This window comes from Salvelinus sp. IW2-2015, unplaced genomic scaffold (assembly GCF_002910315.2).
Source record: "Salvelinus sp. IW2-2015 unplaced genomic scaffold, ASM291031v2 Un_scaffold16527, whole genome shotgun sequence".
Taxonomy (NCBI): domain Eukaryota; kingdom Metazoa; phylum Chordata; class Actinopteri; order Salmoniformes; family Salmonidae; genus Salvelinus; species Salvelinus sp. IW2-2015.
Window position 1 is genome coordinate 104,707 of NW_019957628.1, and position 19,485 is coordinate 124,191.

Below are 19,485 nucleotides of genomic sequence, written 5' to 3' on the forward strand. Positions count from 1 at the left end.
ACATAACTGATCTTAGGTCAGTTTCTACTAGAAGACTCCTTGMCACTTCTTGCTAACTAAAAGACTCTTCACTTTGCCCTGTTGTTGAAGCCTTATGTTACACCCTTATCCTTACAGGTAGAAAAATAAAGTTCCCATGTGTCTTATTACAGTTTGAGAAGGTTACTCACCAGCCATGTTTGGGTTCTGTAGAGTYGGTCTGTCAAGTCCACAGTTCTGTAATCCCTCAGCCAGGGAATGACCTAATGACCCACACCTGGGTCGTGTTCACTAGAAACCAATCAAATACAGGCTCGCAAGTTGAAATCTGTTCATTTATTACTTCACAAAGAGAAGTGCCCCAGAACATCAGTAAAACCACTTAAAGAGATTCTCCGGTACTTTGTATACTTTTTAGCCAGTAGTTCTGAAAGTAATGACCACGAGCCAAAAGTGGTCCCCGGAAATGACGTACTACTGTTCGTCACATATGTGCAGATATGTGCACCACGTCATTGCTCTCTCTCTCTCTCTCTCTCTCTCTGCTGTGTTTGCATCCTGCTAGCTGTCACTCAAATGACGAGGGGCTGGCCCACCTGACGAGGGGCTGGCCCACCTGGGGGCTGGCCCAAATGTAGGGAAAATGGCGCCACACAGATTCCAGAAAACAGTCGCCTTCAAACTTGGGATTTCGTGGCTAATGAAGTAAGACAGTAATTAGGCATGTATGAACTAMACATKGACRCATCCAACCCTAAGCGGGAGGTTGAAAAAATACTCACTAGTCGTCAAAGTTCCGGAGCATGTCTTTAAATATGAYATTTTCTATTCAAAGCCTATTTATAATACATTGTTTTGGATCCTCTTACATTCTCTTCACCACATTGCCACGCATAATATGATCTTATTACTACAAATGTAATAAGATCAGTGATAATAATGAATGTTCTCAAACACAGAGGTGGAAATACAGTTTGTGAAAGTTGCCCCATGTTCTGGGCATGTAATCATAAAGCATCTCAGAGTAGGAGTACTGATCTAGGATCAGGTCCCCCCTGTCCATTTATCTAATTCATTATGATCTAAAAGGCTAAACTGATCCTAGATCACCACTTCTACTCTTGAGAGGCATAGTTGGAGAGCAACTGTGATGTGGATGAACCAACTGTCCTTTTTTTGATGCTCAAAATAAAGCAAAGCAACTCTCGAGTCTTAAAAAGATGAGAAAACATTCAACATGCATATGTAGCAAAAATATGGCTTTACATTCTCATAGTGCAATTCAGACACTATAGGTACTACACATACCACCACTACATTGCACAAAAGTAGCCAGAGTGCCAGTCTGTTTGTGCAATCATGTCAACTCCTTTTCACTTATTGTCATGCAATGTTTGTCTTGCAATAGAGTTGGGAAAAGCACAAACAGATCTGAGACCAGGCTACCACAGAAATACTTGCTTCCCAGGCACTTACAATAAAGCACACACATTCAATTAATTACATATCATTACATACATACATTACAGTATTATCTTTCAGATTCCGTCACACACGGTCTCCATCACAAATGGCACCCCATACCCGACATAGGGATTTAGTGGGATGGACACGAAATAAATAGCCCAGTAGCTACAATGCACCTGCTAAATGAAGCCCTGCTCCAATGAGGTGATTCTACTGTCGTTGTCATGGGGACAGTGATATTGGGGTTCAGGTGCATCCATCTTACCTCATACATTACTGTTAACTAGTAATACTGTTTGTTATATTTGACCTCATACAGTAACTGTTAACTAACAAAACTGTTTTATTTGACCTCATACAGTAACTGTTAACTAACAAAACTGTTTTATTTGACCAAATACAATACTGTTAACTGTAAATACTGTTTTTTTTTTTTACCTCATACAGTACTGTTAACTGTAAATAATGTATTGTTTTTAAATACTGAAGACGGTTGGTTGATCAGATTCAACCAGCTTTTGGAGTTGATTTGAGCAACACATCTGTACATCTATTTTATCTCATACAGTACTGTTAACTGTAAACACATTTTAACATTACAAGATGGTTGGTTGGTGGGCTGGTTGACCAGATTGAATCAGCTTTTGACAAGTGCTCTTTCTTGCCCACATTTATATAAGTACTTTTCTTTTAAACTAATCTACAGCTCTCTGTAAAAGCTMATGTGTAACAGCTCACCTTAAAGGTTTCGGTGATAGGTACCGATTGGCATTTCTCTTTAACTACACAGACATTTCACGTTCCAATTTTATGATATGCAAAACGTTCAATAACATGATTATCTAAAAACAAAATTCCATACATTTTGTTACAAACTAGGCTGTGCCTGCACAACACCGTACCACTGTCCTGAACTTAGCTATGATTGGCTGAAATAACAACGGGTGATGATGTCATCTCAAAACCTAGGTTCTGTCCCAATAGGCACCCGATTTCCTATGTAGTATACTGCTTTTGACCAGGGCCCATAGGGTTCTGGTCAAAAGTAGTGCACTATATAGGAAATAGGGTGCCATTTGGGGCGCAAGCCCTAAAGATCAAATAACGCAAAAACAGAGGGACCATCAAAGTCTGACCAAACAAACAGACCCTATGAGCCCTGGTCAAAAGTAGTGCACATAATAGGGAATAGGGTGCCATTTGGGACCATCACACATTTCAGGTGGACACATTGTGATGCACGGAGTCATTTAAATACTAACTCTGGGATGAACACAGGGACATAGAGGTAGTGACCCAGGATGTGTCTGAAATTGTACCCTATGGGCTCTGGTCAAAAGTAGTGCACTATATAGGGAATAGGGTGCCATTTCAGACATAGCCGCAGACTTGACCAAGTGGGCATAGTACTTAGTGGACTTACAATGACAGGTCTGGCATGGACATAAATAAGGGGACRCGGGGAAAGATTGCAGGTGCAGATGGATAGTCAAAGTAATAGGAATGTGCAGGCCCCATGGGCTGGTGGTCTAGACACATGTATGGGGAAACTGCGGTTCCCCTTAACCATTCCCACTTTGTCTCCTCCTATTCTCCGCTGGGTGTAAAGACACAATAAAGACAAGTATAGATACAGGGAGGGAACCGGGAAAGACAGAAAGACAAACAAACAATGACCAATAAAATATTACTGCCAGACTGGCTGCTAGGCCTAAATGAATGAAGTGACTGTGGTGAGAGTTGGGTGGGGGAGGTAGTTCAATGTTACACCAGCCAATCTGATAGCGAAAGAGATCCACTTCCTGTCTACTACAGAATACWGAGAGCTGTGCTTCTGGTTGGTGGAAGGGTGACCTGAAATGGTACCATTGACCTTCATGGTCAGCGTAAATGTATATTTTTGGTCAGCGTAAATATTATTGCTTAATTATTAAATTCCATTGAGATTTCACCTTTAGGCATGACATGTTTTTAACTCAAATAAATATTAGTTAAATGTATATTTTAGGATTTCTTTGGCATGTCATACCTAAAACAAAAATGAGTATATTGAGTGTGTATTTTGATGTCAAATTAAAAAGGGCTTAAGGTCGACACGTCCAAACTCCAGTGCACAATATCGTCATCACTGTCCTTGTCGAAAACGACAACCATCATTTGTCATCGTCATGACGATGGTCTATAATGATATTTTACAATTAACGACTATGATATTTGACAGTTAGTTTGGTCAAGATTATTAAGCTTAATTGCTGAGATGTCCATTAGTATGGTTTTTGGTATGGCCATTTTCTGATTGTTGCAAGGTTTGTCTCTCTCTTTCTGATTGGGTAGCGGTCTCCTTCTCAAACTCCTCCACCTTCTCTCGCWTCAGGTTCCTACGGTGATAGATCAGGTATCCGGGCAACAGGAATCCAGCCAATGAGGCAATGAGCAGGCTCAGGTTGATCTGTTGATCGGAAGATAGAGTTAGTCAGAGAACRAACGTGTTTGAGACATAACTTTCAAAAAAATCTTATTGCCTCTTATTGTCTGTTTCTGCCCATTCACATGAATCCCTTTTTATTAAATCGCCTTACAATCTCAGTAGTACAAAGTACTAATGTCATCGTGTGTGCTGTGTGTGTCTGCATGCATGCATGTATGTGATCTGTGTGTATGCTCTGTGTGTGTGTGCGCGTGTCTGTGTGTGTAGCCTCACCCAGTAGGGGTCTCCTCCCAGGTGTCCCACCATRATGACGAAGAGAGGCTGCTGGAGGAGAGCGAATAGCGCGCTGATCATCGACTGCATCCCCGTCAATGTCCCAAAGTGATTGGACGGATATCTGGAAGGGGCGGGATGTAATGGTTACCTCTCCAATCAAAACTGACTGTACCATACCTGACCAAAATAGACATCTTACCTGTGTTTTGTTAAGATAATACATATTTTTGAATTTTTTTGTGTTTGTAGCAATTTGTGAATTCTATCAAATWATTTAGCCTTTCACTGCTATTGATATTTAACATAGTGTTTTCCAAATTGTGTAACAAACAATTCTCAAAGCTATCTGACACACACACCTACGGATCTTACTGAGACGATCATAGCATGGGTGTAATATRCTGGAAAGCAAACGTCCAACAATGTGTTTAGTTGATGTTGTAATGTACTTACACGGCAGCATAGAGTCCTCCAGCACAGGAGTGGACGAAACCTCTGACCATGGTGTGGACGATGAAGGAAATTATCTGGAAGGGAGTGAAAGAGAAGGAGAGAGAAAGAGATAGAGAAAGGGGGGTATTAGGAAAATAAAGGATAGGGGGATGGAGAGAAATAGTTTTTTTTTATTTGGACAATTAAAAACACAATACAACCACACATGGATACTGCTGCATTTAAAAATCATCAAGGATGACACAAAAAAGTTCCATTGGCGGCCCTCTTGAAAATACATGAAAATTAAATACACTGCTCAAAAAAATAAAGGGAACACTTAAACAACACCATGTAACTCCAAGTCAATCACACTTCTGTGAAATCATAACTGTCCACTTAGAAGCAACACTGATTGACAATAAATTGCACATGCTGTTGTGCAAATGAATAGACAAAAGGTGGAAATTATAGGCAATTAGCAAGACACCCCAATAAAGGAGTGATTCTGCAGGTTGGTGACCACAGACCACTTCTCAGTTCCTATGCTTCCTGGCTGTGTTTTGGTCACTTTTGATGCTGGCGGTGCTCTCACTCTAGTGGTAGCATGAGACGGAGTCTACAACTACACAAGTGGCTCAGTAGTGCAGCTCATCCAGGATGGCACATCAATGCGAGCTGTGGCAAGAAGGTTTGCTGTGTCTGTCAGCGTAGTGTCCAGAGCATGGAGGCGCTACCAGGCTGCTATAACAGCATCCACTCTGCTGGGAAGGCTTTCCACTAGATGTTGGAACATTGCTGCTATAAACATCACTCTGCTGGGAAGGCTTTCCACTAGATGTTGGAACATTGCTGGACTTGCTTCCATTCAGCCACAAGAGCATTGGTGGGTCGGGCAATAACGCCTGGCTCGCAGTCGGCGTTCCAATTCATCCCAAAGAGTGTTTGATGGGTTGAGGTCAAGGCTCTGTGCAGGCCAGTCAAGTTCTTCCACACCGTTCTCGACAAACCATCTTTGATGAATCTCACTTTGTGCACGGGGATTGTCATTCTGAAACAGAAAGGGCCTTCCTGTCACGCCCTGACCAAAAGAGAGCCTTTTCTATTCTCTATTTTGGTTAGGTCGGGGTGTGACTAAGTGGGGGTGTTCCTATCTAGGTGTTTTTGTTTTCTATGTTGGCCTGGTATGGTTCCCAATCAGAGGCAGCTGTTTATCGTTGTCTCTGATTGGGGATCATATTTAGGCAGCCTTTTCCCACCTGTTTGTTKTGGGATCTTGTTTAYGTATTGTTACTTGTGAGCACTGCGTAGCTTCACGTTCGTTTTGCTCTTTATTGATTTCTGTGCTTTTCACTCGAATAAAGATGATGAAACCATTCCACGCTGCACCTTGGTCCGATTCATACAACAACGATCGTGACACTTCCCCAAACTGTTGCCACAAAGTTTGAAGCACAGAATCGTCTAGAATGTAATTTTATGCTGTAGTGTTAGGATTTCCCTACAATGGAACTAAGGGGCCTAGCCCGAACCATGAAAAACAGCCACAGACCATTAATCCTCCACTACCAAACTTTACAGTTGGCACTATCTTGCATTGGCGGGTCGCATTTTACAATAATCAAGCATATTGCGGGCCGTACTAAAACTAGACCACATGCGGACCGTACCGTTAACCATTCGTTTAGGATACACCTTGTTCAGTCATGTTACCTCATTTGTTAGCTATAATTAACAACCTGGGGGCGCGTTCAGTAGGACGCAACGTTTTGGAACGTTCAGATATAAATGCTATGTAAGACAAACACGCCTCTCTGACACTTTGAATAAGAACTAACATCTTATCTGTTGATGGAATTTATATCTGAAACGTTTGAGAACGTTTTGCAACTGAACATGGCCCTGGTAGCCTATTCATTCATAGGCTGCATCTCCGTCACGTCTTGCCATTGTTATGAACGTTCTCAAGGCGCCCTTTACCGGCGGCGACATAGTGGTGTTTTAAAGTGGTGATAAGCACAGTCATTCTGGACAGAGGCGAACTACTGTTTCGTCTAAATGACACTACTGTCCTGGAAATACGTTGACATTGCTAAAGTTTTCAAATATTTAGAAGGAAACAACCTTGCCAGCATTACCATGTCGTCAAATTTACTTCAGACCAGGCCTGGGCAAAGGTCGGCCCGGGGACCGTATGCGGCCCGCGACCTGATTCAATACGGCCCGCGGAATCATGCTCAGATCACATAAAGAATGTGCGATGATAACGTTTTGAAAAACGTAAATACAAATGTTATTCAAATTGAAAGCCCAATGAATACTTGCCTTTGTGTAATGATTTAACTCCCATCGCTTTTGGGACATTTATTTTGAAGGCACGTATAAATAACAACTGCAAGAGGACAGACATTGACTGACAGGGTGACACACACGTCAGTTACAAATAGTATTTAGATAGAAATTGCACAACAAAAATAGTTTTTCAAAGATTTCAAAGAAATATGGAACGACAGTTGAAAGACAAGTTAAAGGATTTCACCTATTTCTCCTTGGCCCTGGATGAGAGCAGTGGTGCACGTGACACGGCGCAGTTGTTGATATTCTTATGAGGCATAAATTTATTTTTACAGAGGAGCTTGCTTCAGTGCAGTCAATGAAGACCACAGCCACAGGGAAATATTTATTGGAGGAGGTTAATAAGTGTGTGGCAAAGTGGGACTGAGTTTTAAAAAATTGTCCAGTGTGACCACTGTTGGTGCCCAAACTTCACAGGAAAAAACGTAGCTGAGTAGCTGAGCTGTAGCTGAGCTAAACCCAGATCAGAAAATGATTTTCCTACATTGCATTTTTCATCAGGAAGTGCTCTGTAAATGTGTTCTGAAAATGATACATGTTGTGTATACAGTCACTAAAGTGGTAAACTTCATAAGAGCAAAATCTTTAAACCACAGGCAGTTTGTCTCACTGTTGGAAGAGACAGAGTCGGTGAGTTTGTGGAAGGTGCTTAAAAGGGTGAGGGACCTGAAGATTGCTGAGTTTTTGCAAATTAAAGGAAAACGTGGATTTCCCTCAACTGCAAGATAAAGAATGGTTGGCTGATTTTGCCTTCACAGTGGACATCATTGCCCTCACTGAATTCCAAAGTACAAGGGAAGGGCCTTTTTGCACATCAGATGTACAGCCTTGTCAAAGCCTTCAAGGGAAAATTACTCCTCCTGACCCGCCAAGTAGAAGCCAACAATCTCACCCACCTTCCGACACTACTAGTCTGTTCCCTATCAGATGACCAGCAGGAGAAGTATACATTGCTGCTGCGTGCTTTGAATGGTGAGTTTTCTCATCGTTTTGAAGATTTCAAAGTGTTGGAAAATGACGTGCTCATTGACGATGCATTAAGAAGAATGCTCAATCGGGCATCAGTCCAAAATGAACGTTCAAAATAATATTGTGACGAAACATGCAAACATTTGGTGGCACAGAAAGAAATTCACTAAATTCAAAATTCACTAAATTCCTCTTGCCACTGCACTACCCTTACGAAAAAAGATTGCAGACAGAGTGCAGTATAACGGCAGTACAATACAGTATAACTGCAGTTAAAGTGCAGTCTAACTGCAGTATGCTGCAAATACTGCGTCCAAAATAACGCTTTTTTTACTGCAGTAATTTTGCAGTGTAGCTGCAGTTATTCTGCAATTACTGCGTCCAGAACAGTCGACTGCAGTTACTGCACTTTTACTGCAGTTTCAAAACGGCAATAATTTTTTTGTAAGGGTATTTTTGACAGGGTAAATAACTTTATTTTTTGTTCATGTATATTATTTTTTTTAAACTTTTTCTCCCCAATTTCGTGGTATCTAATTGGTAGTTAGAGTCTTGTCTCATCGCTGCAACTCCCGTACTGACTCGGGAGAGGTAAAGGTCGAGAGCCGTGTATCCTTCGAAACACAACCCAACCAAGCTGCACTGTTTCTTGACACCATGCCCGCTTAACCCGGAAGACAGCCGCACCAATGTGTCAGAGGAAACACTGTACACCTGGCAACCGTGTCAGTGTGCATTACGCCCGGGTCCGCCACAGGAGTCGCTAGAGCACGATGGGACAAGAACATCCCTGCCGGCCAAACACCTCCCCTAACCCGGACAACGCTGGGCCCTGGTCGCGGCCGGCAGCGACGGAGCCTGGACTTGAACCAGGATCTCTAGGGGCACAGCTAGCACGATGCAGTGCCTTAGACCACTGCGCCACTCAGGAGGCCCCCATATAATATATTTCTATCGAAACGTTCCACAACGCTGTGTCCAGTTGAACGCACCCCAGGTGAGCTGTGTGCGGTTGGGTCATGTGGCTGTCTTCTTACCTGTACAGGCATGTTGTCTATCATCTGGATGACTCCGAAGGTGACCAGTAGAACGTTGGTGATGATGAAAGCGCGGATGGCGTTTGTCAGTTTCTGGATCTTCTTGTCTCTCTTCGGGGGTTCCGGTTGGCTGGAGAGAAGAGATCAGGGACAAAAAAAAAATGTAAGCATCAGGAAAATACCAAGGGTTGTGTTTATTAGGGAACGCCACAGAAGACATTCAAACATTTTTTACAAAGGAAATCGAAAATTATAATTTTAGTCAGTTTTCTTTAGTTAGATGTCTAATGAACACAACCCGGCTCTCTCTCAACATGTCATGCTTGGTCTCTTCTGAATTATTTCTCCCTKAAAGAGAGTGGCGCAGCGGTCTAAGGCACATCATCTCAGTGCTAGAAGCGTCACTACAGACACCCTGGTTCGAATCCAGGCTGTATCACAACCGGACGTGATTGGGAGTCCCATAGGGTGGCGCACAATTTGCCATGCATCGTCCAGGTTTGGCCGGTGTAGGCCATCATTGTAAATAAGAATTTATTCTTAACTGACTTGCCTAGTTAAATAAAGGTTAAAAAATATATAAAAAATAAAGACAGCTGAGTGACCAATATTAGTCAAYTGCTGTCCATGTCTCCATAGGGATGAACAGCTTATGTCGCCAGCTAGTGGTGATTTTGTATTAAGGCAACAATAGGCACATGCAAGGACATGCAGTTTACTAGGGGGGCCACGAGTGACCAAGTGAATGTGTTAAAATACCTAGGGCCCAGAGATTTTCTTGGTGGGCTGTAAGTGTAAACACTGTCCAATCAGCATGATGGATGAGATGGGTGGTTTATAACCGAAGTTCCTACGTTCTCTCTCTCTCTTTGTTCCGCTCTCTCTCCGTTTCACTCTGTCACACACACGTGCACACACACACACACGTGCACGCACACACGCGCACCTCTGGTCTACGTCGCACTCCTTCATCCTCCAGTCCATGATGTAGCCAATCAGAGGACAGGTGAGCAGGCAGAGCAGCTGCAGAGAGCCAAACACTGACGAGTAGAAACCCACTGAGGAGAGGAGACACACGGTCAGAAAACACACACACACACACATACGTACATGTGCACATACACAGTCACTATACATTACCACACACACACTCTCTTTCTCACACACCCGAATGCACGCTAGCACACATGCACAAACGCACCTCTCTCAACACACACAAGCATCTTTGTTTCATTCTCTCACCTTGTTGCTCTGCCTCCATCAATAGATCCTTAGAGGCTGAAAACAAAAAACACACAAAGTCATGGACGTCACAAATTCCCACCCACTGACATCATAACAAATCCCAGATGCCATTCTCCGACAACTGTGACCATTCGGCGCCACAGATATTCAAGTCAACTTTTATTTCATCATCTCAATATACTTTTACAAAAAATAAAGATTAAGATATGTGACAGAATAAAGATATGGCAGACTATAAGATAGATATGTGACAGAATAAAGATATGGCAGACTAACCGCTGCGCTCATGTTTTGTTTAACATCACTTGAAGTGAAACAGAATGTGAGCTATTACGAAATCAGTCTGGTTTCACAAGGCAAATGGGACAGTGCCCACAACTTAAAGCCTTCACAAGTGATTGGTCCTTACGGTGTGGGTCGCCGTGGGTAACCAGGAACTCCAGCATCTTGTTCATGGCGCCCATAAAGAAGATGATGCGTAGCTGGGTCATCGCCATGGTGATGAGACTCCACAGGAAGATGGGCGAGCAGACTGAACTACGGAACGGAGGGCCACCTGTCAGGGGAAAGAAGGGGAGGGGCGGGGGTAAGAATTAAACATGCGATAATGGCCTCCCGGGTGGCGCAGTGGTCTAGRGCACTGCATCGCAGTGCTATGCTGCGCCACCAGAGGCTGGGCTCGCGCCCAGGCTCTGTCGCAGCCGGCCGCGACCGGGAGGTCCGTGGGGCGACGCACAATTGGTTAGCGTCGTCCGGGTTAGGGAGGGTTTGGCGGTAGGGGATATCCTTGTCTCATCGCGCTCCAGCGACTCCTGTGGCGGGCCGGGCGCAGTGCGCGCTAACCGAGGGGGGGGGTGCACGGTGTTTCCTCCGACACATTGGTGCGGCTGGCTTCCGGTTGGAGGCGCGCTGTGTTAAGAAGCAGTGCGGCTTGGTTGGGTTGTGCTTCGGAGGACGCATGACTTTCGACCTTCGTCTCTCCCGAGCCCGTACGGGAGTTGTAGCGATGAGACAAGATAGTAATTACTAGCGATTGGATACCACGAAAATTGGGGAGAAAAGGGGATAAAATTAAATATATATATATATATATAAAAAATAAAAAAAAATAAAAAAATAAAAACATGCGATAATGACACTTGGCTAAGTTACTTTCTCAATTTCTCAATTTTTATTAAAAAGTTGAACAGATTAAAGTAGGGTTGAGCTCAATATCGTCATTTATTCTGGTTGGTGAGTGGAGCCCTGGAAGACCAGTTCTGACCAGTTCATTTTAACTGTATCCGGTTCTAAGCAGTTATGTCTAGTTCTGACTGGTTCTAACTGTTTTTGTTGTGATCCCATGCTATTCCTCACCCTGCTGTCCTGTTCTCCTGTTGGAGCTGTCTGACGAGGGATCTGGTTCCTGCTGCTTCGCAGCCATCTTCTCTTCCATCGTGGTCACATGACTGTAGAATCTGTCCCCCGTCCCTTGTTATCCATCACCATGCAAACTCAGCTTCACCTCCTTACTGTGGAGCAAGGGGGAGGGGAGGACAGGTGGGATGGAGGTGAGGAGAGAGAGAAGAAGAGAGAGAGAGAGAGAGAGAGAGGAGAGAGAGAGAGAGAGAGAGAGAGAGAGAGAAGAGGAGAGAGAGAAGAGGAGAGAGAGAGAGAGGAGAGAGAGAGGAGAGAGAAGCAAACAATTGGAGCAATGGAGAAAGAAAAACTCCTGTTATTCATGATTTTGGGTTTACTGTAACAGTCTATAGCGTTAGAGTTTACGTCATGGTAATGTTTGTGTAATGTAGTAACGTTGTCATGGAATATGACGTGTAGCTGATGTCCTCAGGCGGCGGGGAAAGACTCCACCGGCCAATTAAGGAGCAGTTGAGGAAGACCGAGACCGGCTAGCCCTGACCACACCCACATAATCACCCTGAAGGACACACTAGATCATAGATCAACTGAGAGAGAGAAAGGAGGGAGAGAGAGAAGTATGGGAAAGAGGTTCGCAAATTCAACTATAATATATCACGATAATCAAGTAAAGCCATAAAGTAATGCCTTTCGGTGAATCCTCATCAATCAACAAACCAATCAATTATCTCCAAGGCTTACCGTAAAACAACCGGACCTAAACACCCAGAGGGAACTGAGGAGTAACTTTCCTACCTTGACTCCGGGGAAGGTGACGGCCTGAAGAGGCGTAGGAGCCATCATTAGAGACAGGATAGTGAGCGCACGTTCCCAAACATGTTGGGCAACTAGGAACAGAGAGAAGGGGGGGGAGGTAGCGAGAGGGAAACAGCGGAGAGTGGGAGATAGAAGAGAGGGAGGAAGACAGACAAAGATCACAGGTGAGCAGTGACTGTATTTAACTGAATCCATCAATTTGCAAAAAATGAATACAACATGTGTAGACTTACAGTGAAATGCTTACGTACAAGCCATAACCAACAAAGCTTTAAGAAGTTAAGAAATGTTTAAGTAAAAATAGATAAGTAAAAAATTGAAATAAAAGTAACAAATAATTAAACAGCAGCAGTGTAAATAACAAGCGAGGCTTATATAAGCGGGGTACCGGAAAGAGAGTAATGTGCGGGGGGGGGGGGGGGGGGGGGGGACGGTTAGTCGAGGTAATATGTACATGTAGGTAGAGTTAAAGTGACTCTCTTAAAGAGAGTAAACAGAGTAGCCAGCAGCGTAAAAAAGGGTCTGGGTAGCCCTTTGATTAGCTGTTCAGGAGTCTTATGGCTCGGGGGTAGAAGCTGTTAAGAAGCCTTTTGGAACATAGACGTAGCGCACCGGTACCTCTTGCCGTGCGGTAGCAGAGAGAACAGTCTATGACTAGGGTGGCTGGAGTTTTTGACAATTTTCATGTCTATTTAACTCAAAACTGTAACTAGGCCACTCAGGAACATTCAACATCGTCTTGTTAAGCAACTCCAAGGTAGATTTGGCCTTGTGTTTTAGGTTATTGTCCTGCTTAAAGGTGAATTAATCTCCCAGTGTCTGTTGGAAAGCAGACTGAACCAGGTTTTCCTTTAGGATTTTGCCTGCACTTATAGCTGTATTCCGTTTCTTTTTATGCGGAAAAAAGAAACTCCCTAGTCCTTGACGATGACAAGCATACATGATGCAGCCACCACCACACTTGAAAATATATGATAAATATACAATGTGATGTTGTGTTGGATTTTCCCCAAACGTAACACTTTGTATTCAGAACAAAAAAGTTAATTTCTTTGCCACATTTTTTTCCGTATTACTTAATTTCCTTGTTGCAATGCATGTTTTGGAATATTTTTATTCTGTACAGGCTTCCTTCTTTTCACTCTAATTTAGCTTAGGTTATTGTGGAGTAACTACAATGTTGTTGATCCATCCTCAGTTTTCTCCTATCACTGCCATTAACCTCTGTAATTGTTTTAAAAGTGACCATTGACCTCATGGTGAAATCCGTGACCACTTTCCTTCCTCTCCGGCAACTGAGTTAGGATGGACACCTGTATCGTTGTCATGACTGGGTGTATTGATGCACGATCCAAAGTGTAATTCATAACTTCACCATGCTCAAAGTGATATTCAGTGTCTGCTTTTTTAATATATATATATTTTTACAATTCTACCAATCGGTGCCGTTCTTTGCGAGGCATTGAAAAACCTCCCTGGTATTCGTGGTTGAATCTGTGCTTGAAATTCACTATTCGGTTGAGGGACCTTACGGATAATTGTATGTGTGAGGTACAGAGATGGGGTAGTCATTCAAACATCATATTAACCACTATTATTGAACATATTGAACTTATTATGTGATTTGTTAAGCACATTTTTACTCCTGAACTTATTTAGGCTTGTCATAACAAAGGGGTTGAATAGTTATTGACTCATGACATTTCAGCTTTACTACATTTTTTATCAAATAAAAAACATTTCTACAAACAAAATTCCACTTTGACATTATGGGGTATTGTGTGTAGATCAGTGACACAATTTGGGGAAAGTAAAGGGGTGTGAATACTTCCTGAAGGCACTGAAAGTGCTCAAGATGCAGTTCTATGAAAGTAACACCAGGTGGTGATATGAGCTGTTCATCTTTATGGAGAGGGTCCTAATATGCAGCTTCGCAACCTGTGTTAGGTCAGTTACTCTGCTGCTTTAGGAGACACATGCTAGCCTGAGGCAAGGGGAATAGCCTTGCTTTGTATTCACAGCCTCTGACTTGGCATATAATATTGCTACACAGCACAAGGTTGATTTTAGAATTTTTTTGGTTGCTGGCATTTTTGCAAAACTAACGGTTTAACTTGGAAAAGGTAGAAAATGTGGACATATGGGGTTATGAATGAACAAATGCCATACAATAAGTCTTGTAGTTGCCTTCCTATTTTCCTCACTCTCCCTTCTCTTTTCTCTGTTGGAGGACGTTGTGCAAGTACTGAGTGTCTGCGTGGCAAAAAATATTTTTTGTTGCTGTGAACGTGTGTGTGTGTGTGCGTGGAATTGTGCAGGTGGCACAGTAGAAGCAGTGTCCTCCTTAACCCGCTGAGGTAAAACCCAACACAAACAGCTGTGAATATTTCCCCCTATGTCGTGCCAACGACACTGTGCCAGTGCCAGCCTACGCAGATAAAAAGACACACAGATAATAACGTACATCACATCAGGCTGCGTGTCAGCACCACTCTCCCCTTTGGAAAACATCGCCTGATCTCGCGAGCTTACATGAATGTTCGCTGCGCAGAGCGGTAATTAGTTCATGTTAAATATATAGTGACAACACATACTGTATCACCACACTGAGCTTAAATACATACCCGAATTGTGACACAATTTCTCTGTGGGGGCTTAAATCAAATTTACGTGATGAGCTTTTTTGTACATTGTATATAAACGTACAGACTCAGAGCTACAGCACTGTTTGCACTTTTCTATATAAATATGTATTACGATTTGAAGTAGCACCCTATTCACTATATAGTGCACTACTTTTGACCACTATGTAGGGAATAGGGCGCCATTTTGGTTGCAAACTATGTCACTCCACACTGTGCCAAGCTTAAAGAGTTATATCAGACACCATTGTGCTAACCTCTATTTAAAGATGTGCATTACAACCGGAATCTGTAAAGACAGCATCTACGTAAACAAGTTATGTAAATAATAACTCTGTATATCTTTCCCCTCTGTCATCCCTTCACCATCAGTTCAATTAAAATCTGAAAATAGGAAAAGGGTGGGAATTACCACTCCTTTAAAAAAATATATTCTTCTGATGCTTGGGCAGTTATCTCTCTTTAACAATTAAATGCAAAATTGCATTTTAAAAAACCCAGAAGAAGCAAAACACACACACACTTTGACACCTTATTTCCAGTTGGTCACTTTCTAAGTTTAATTGAGGACATACTGCTGTCCTCCCCTCCTTCCTATCCCTCTCTTCCTCCTTATCCCGCTCTCTCCCTCTCTAGATCTTTACTGTTTTCCACAACAGTCTCTCTCGCCTGTTTTCCATTGCTTATGCCACCTGCCCGCCGCGCCCCCCCCCCCAATTTAACCCTGCTGATAGTGACATACTAGCCAGTACCACAGTTTTCCAGGCCAAGTGACCTGACCAGGACAAACCCTGTGCCCTACACTTACTATATAGAACCCCTAGGGTTCTGATTAGAGAACCCTACAAAAGGGTTCTATATAGAACCTTAAGGGTTGCTATATGAAGTGATAGAACCATTTTTGGTACTACATAGAAACCTTTCTCCTAAGAGTGTAGTTTTAGCCAATAACTAGGGCCTGCAGTTTTCCCTGGTCAGGTCTTGGCAGAGGTACGGATAAAGTCGCCCCATGACCATTCTCTCTCCTGGTCCTGTAGGTCAGTGTATGGGTCATGGCTGAGCTCCAGCTCGTTCTTAATGACCCATCTGAGGTATTCAGGAGCCTCAGCTACGTGCCCCCACACACACTTCCATGGGCATGGACTGACAGACAGAGACAGGCAGACAGAACCAAAGGTTGACATTTATTTAGGTGGATGGAACGAAAGAGTCAATGACTAGGAGGGAAACGTGTGAGGCGTTTGCCATGTCATGCAGTGCTCTACAGTGCAACCGTTTACTTGCATATGCGCCTAAATATTTTTGCTGCGACCTGGAATTTTAATTGAGGAGCCCCAGTGCGCCAACATTTTTGGGGGATTCTGGCTTCATTACCTCCCATATTTTTCATTGTGCTCCTAAATTACTTCGTGAGCACTTACATTTTTCATCTTAGCTCTTTGTCAACAAAAACAAGTTCAGCGTAGAGCCCTGTCGTGTGTGGGTAACAGAGGAGGCTGGTGGGAGGAGCTATAGGAGGATGGGCTCATTGTAATGGCGGGAATTAAATGAATGGAACGGTCTCAAACACACCCAACATACGGAAACCAACGTTTGACTCCGTTCCATTAATTCCATTCCAGCCATGACAATGAGCCCGTCCTCCTATAGCTCCTCCCACCAGCCTCCACTGATGGGTATGTGTACATGTACGTGTGTGAAAGAGGCAGAGAGTGAGTGAGAGAGAGGTAGAGGGACAGACAGAGAGGTAGAGGGACAGAGAGAGAGGTAGAGGGACAGAGAGAGAGGTAGGAGGGAGCAGAGAGAGAGGTAGAGAGACAGAGAGAGAGGTAGAGGGACGAGAGAGAGGTAGAGGGACAGAGAGAGAGGTAGAGGGGACAGAGAGAGAGAGAGGGAATAGAGGGAGCAGAGAGAGAGGTAGAGGGACAGAGAGAGAGAGAGGTAGAGGGAGAGAGAGAGAGAGAGAGGAGAGGTAGAGGGACTAGAGGAGAGGGGTAGAGAGACAGAGAGAGGGGTAGAGAGACAGAGAGAGGGGTAGAGAGACAGAGAGAGGGGTAGAGAGACAGAGAGAGCGGTAGAGAGACAGAGAAGAGCGGTAGAGAGACAGAGAGAGAGGTAAGAGGGACAGAGAGAGGGGTAGAGAGACAGAGAAAGGGTAGGAAGATGGGTGAACTCGAGAAATAAGCAGGGAGATTTAAAAACAGAATCAGAACAACATTCTACAAGAACAAAAAAAGGATTGCCCTGGAGAATGTAAGGTTCATATTAGCTCATGTACCTATTATGTCTGCTGACGGATTGACGGACGGACGTGTGTTTAGGTCAATGGAATGAAAGGGCCTTGACCTACTGGAACTACTGGTACAGAGGGAACTGTTTGAATTACTTGGATCAGACGGAACTACTGGTGCAGACGGAAATACTGGTACAGACGGAAGCTACTGGTACATTTTACATTTTAAGCATTTAAGTCATTTAGCAGACGCTCTTATCCAGAGCGACTTACAAATTGGTGCATTCACCTTATGATATCCAGTGGAACAACAACTTTACAAATAGTGCTTCTAACTCTTTTAAGGGGGGGGGGGGGGGGGGGGGGTTAGAAGGATTACTTTATCCTTCCTAGGTATTCCTTAAAGGGTGGGGTTTCAGGTGTCTCCGGGAAGGTGGTGATTGACCTCGGCTGACCTGGCGTGCGTGAGGGAGTTTGTTGCACCAGTGGGGTGCCAGAGCATGCGAAACATTTGATGGTACAGAGGGAACTACTGGTACAGGGAGGGAACTACTACGGTAGAAGAGGGTAGTGGTAAGAAGACGGAACTACTGGTACAAATGATCACCCGCGCGGAGTTACAGTTGTGTGTGTATATATAGAGAAAGAGGAAAAGAAAGAGATATAAGTTAGAGAGAGGGGGGGGTGTAGAGAGAGGGGGAGAGGGAGATAGAAAGAGGGTGGAGAGAGGGAGAGAAGCGTGTCCTTGTGTGTTTTGGGAAGGGGTGGGGGGCAGGGACGAGCGTGTCGACAGCCCAGTGATCTGATTGGCCGACGGACGTGTGGCAGAATTTAGAGCCAGGAGCAGAACAGCATGTGCCGTGGAGACTCTGAATGGCCAACACACACACACACACTATTAATCACATTTATACGCAAAGAAAAACAAAATACACACATACTATACAGAAAAAAGTATACATCCTCCCAAAACACCAACAGACAAAAATATACAGTAATATAGCGTATAATAGTAATAGCTACAGTATGCCTTATACAGTGCATTCGAAAAGTATTCAGACCCCATGACTTTTCCCACATTTTGTCACGTTACAGCCTTATTCTAAAATGGATTAAATTACTTTTTTTGCTTATCAATCTACACACAATACCCCATAATGACGAAGCGAAAACAGGGTTTTACATTTATTAAAAAATAAAAACAGAAATACCTTATTTACATAAGTATTCAGACCCTTTGTTATGAGACTCGAAATTGAGCTCAGGTGCATCCTGTTTCCATTTATCATCCATGAGATGTTTCTACAACTTGATTGGAGTCCACCTGTGGTAAATCCAATTGATTGGAAATGATTTGGAAAGGCACACAACTGTCTATATAATGTTCCACAGTTGATAGTGGATGACAGAGCAAAAACCAAGCCATGAGGTCGTAGGGATTGTCTGTAGAGCTCCGAGTCAGGATTGTGTCGAGGCACAGATCTGGGAAAGGGTACCAAAACATTTCTGCAGCATTGAAGGTCTCCAAGAGCACAGTGGCCTCCATCATTCTTAAGTGGAAAACGTTTGGAACCACCAAGACTCTTCCTAGAGCTGGCAGCACAGCCAAACTGAGCAATCGGGAGAGAAGGCCCAAGAACCCAATGGTCACTCTGACAGAGCTCCAGAGTTCCTCTGTGGAGATGGGAGAACCTTCCAGAAGGACAACCATCTCTGCAGCACCCCACCAATCAGGCCATTATGGTAGAGTGGCCAGACAGAAGCCACTCTTCAGAAAAAGGTTCATGACAGCCGCTTGGAGTTTGCCAAAAGGCGCCTAAAGGACTCTCAGACCATGAGAAACAAGATTCTCTTGTCTGATGAAACCAAGATTGAACTATTTGGCCTGAATGCCAAGTGTCATGTCTGGAGGAAACCTGGCACCATCCCTACGGTGAAGCATGGTGTTGGCAGCATCATGCTGTGGGGATGTATTTCAGTGGCAGGAACTGGGAGACTAGTCAGGATCGAGGGAAGATGAACAGCGCAAAGTACAGAGAGATCCTTGATGAAAACCTGCTCCAGAGCGCTCAGGACCTCAGACTGGGGCGAAGGTTCACCTTCCAACAGGACAATGACCCTAAGCACACAGCCAAGAAAACGCATGAGTGGCTTCTGGACAAGTCTCTGAATGTCCTTGAGTGGCCCAGCCAGAGCCCGGACTTGAACCCTATCGAACATCTCTGGAGAGACCTGAAAATAGCTGTG

The 19,485-nt window shown here is 43.8% G+C and overlaps 1 pseudogene; it reads right to left on the reverse strand.

The window, feature by feature from the left end:
* Positions 1 to 300: 300 nt before the first annotated feature.
* LOC112080841 (large neutral amino acids transporter small subunit 3-like) overlaps positions 301 to 19,485 on the reverse strand; it is a 27,569-nt pseudogene continuing 8,384 nt past the window's right edge.